Source organism: Bacillus rossius, chromosome 8 (genome assembly GCF_032445375.1).
Source record: "Bacillus rossius redtenbacheri isolate Brsri chromosome 8, Brsri_v3, whole genome shotgun sequence".
NCBI classification, from domain to species: Eukaryota; Metazoa; Arthropoda; class Insecta; order Phasmatodea; family Bacillidae; genus Bacillus; species Bacillus rossius.
This window is the reverse complement of record NC_086336.1, coordinates 39,465,610-39,467,956: the sequence shown is the minus strand read 5'-3', so window position 1 is coordinate 39,467,956 and position 2,347 is coordinate 39,465,610.

Sequence of the window (2,347 nt, the reverse complement as noted above, 5' to 3'; positions counted from 1 at the left end):
CGCGACCATTCTTCACCTAGGCTTTGTGCGGCTGTCCGGGCGCTCTTGACCGCCGCTGCGCACGGCTATTTGCACTTCCACTTCTCCACTTCGCCTGTTCGGTCCTCCGCTTTGTGTGGCAGTCCGGGCGCTTTTGGCCCCAACCTTCACATGGGTGTCCGCACCACCCCCTTCTCCGGCCATTGGAGCGGCGCGTGCAACCAACCTGCCCACCCAATCGAGATCTCCGCTTTGTGCGGCTGTATGGGCACCTAGCCCACAGACCCGCTAAGGCACGTGCGGCACGTCAACGATAACAGCTGTCCAAAGCACCAAGAGTCGCAACACAACTATGTTTCACCAAACATCCAACGGGACATGCGCACACTGCAAGCAACCGAGAACCGCCGACTTGCTGACAGGCTTACTGCCTTGGCAAAGCATGTGCCAATGCGCAGCGCAAACCAATACTACATCACCAACCAACCAAGCGAACCACAAACAGTGGAACATAGACTGGGAGAATATTGGGAAGGAAAAAGTAGAGACAGGGTATAAAATCCCACCATAACCCACACTGACAGTGCCAGTCACCAGGAACAAGCCAAACACGTTTAATGGGATGCCCCCACACCAAACCACAGCACAACCGATTGGGCACGACATAGCATCGCGACCCACCAACAGCTGGGCCGGGAGGCGGCCCCGCGGTGCATGGAGTGTCGGCGTAGGCGGGCGCCGCCTCGGTCGCTGTGTGGGCAGCTGGGCTGGGAGGCGGCGCCGCGGTGTATGAGGTGCTGGCGCAGGCGGATGCCGCCTCATTCGCTGCGTGGGAAGCTTGGCGGGGAGGCGGCGCCGCGGTGCATGAGGTGCTGGCGCAGGCGAATGCCTCCTCGGTCGCTGCGTGGGCAGCTGGGCAGGGAGGTGGCGCAACGGTGCATGAGGTGCTGGAACAAACGGATGCCGCCCAGGTTGCTGCGTGGGCAGCTGGGCCGGGAGGCGGCGCCGTGGCGCGTGGAGTGTCGGCGCAGGCGGACGCCGCCTTGGTTGCTGTGTGGGCAGCTGGGCTGGGAGGCGGCGCCGCGGCACGTGATGTGTAGGGCGGCGTGACGAGACTGCCCAGGACGTACTCGGCTACGTGGGCCGGGGGTCGGCGCTCCCGTCGGGGGCGCTCTCGCGGGCTACTCCCCTCGGGGCACTCCCCCGTGACCTTCATTACCCGGTACCGGGCACGGCGGGTTCGGCCCCTTCTCTGCCGGCGTGGCGTGGTGTATGTTCTCGCGGGCTCCTCTTTCCTAGGGGAGGGCTTGCTCTCAGGGGCTTCCCTCCGTGTCGAGGCTGCTGTGGAGCAGGTGACCGAGCGGGGGTCATGTTTGGTGTCCATTTCCTGTCCTCCGGGCGGGTGTGCGTCGTGAGGAGTCTCAAGCCCGTCGGCAGCTGTGCTGGCATGTGTGGAGAGGCAGGACCTTGTTTACCTCAGCCCGGTGAGCAGGGGGGACGTCGTGGCGCACGTCCACTAGGGCAAGTACCGTGTCCTGGTGGAGGGGCGTCTGTCCTGTGGCGTACAATACACATCTCTCCGCCCGCCCCAGGATGAGGTGGGGAGGTTCCAGCGCTAAGACCGCGTCTTGCTGGGCTAGCCAGGAGAGTCCCAGCACCACATCCTCGCGCAAATCCTGCACCACCACCGTGGATACACAACTGACCAATTCTCTGGTACTCACCGCGATCTCGGCATTTCCCAGCATCCGCCCGGTGTGCGTCTTGGTGGCCAGGTGTAGCTCGCCGCTGCCCGGTCGTAACAAACCTGCGGGCACGAACGAGGTCTGCACGAAGATGTCGCTCGCTCCGGTGTCGACGATCGCGGTGGCTGGCCGTCCGTTGACCTCCACGAAGATGCGGAACAAGTTGTCCAGCGGGCGGCACTGCTGTCCCAAGGTCGGGAGGGCGTTTCCCTCTCCGAGTGCGTGGCTGTGGGCGGGTGCGGGGGGAGGCCGCCCTAATCCTGGGGCCGGCGGGTCGGCGCGTTGCGGCAGGGTTAGGTCTCATGTGCGCCTCCTGGAATGGCGGCGTGGCGCATCGCGCCACCCTGAATCCCCGCGGGCACTCACTGTGCCAGTGAGGCTCTTCGCGCAGGCACCCCAAGCGACATAGAGGGGCGTGTTCTCGTGCCGTGGCGTCCTGCGGCGGTCGCTCCGCCCGTTAAGCTGGCGGTGCCTCAAAGGCTCGTGGTTCTCTGGGTTGGTATGGGGGCGTGTCCCGTGGTGCCGTGTTCTGCTGGGCTTCCGGTGGGCTGTCATTTCCTCGGGCTTTCGCGGCGGGGCCGCGCTTGCAGGCCCGCTGAAAGATGCGCTCTGTCTCGCGTGCT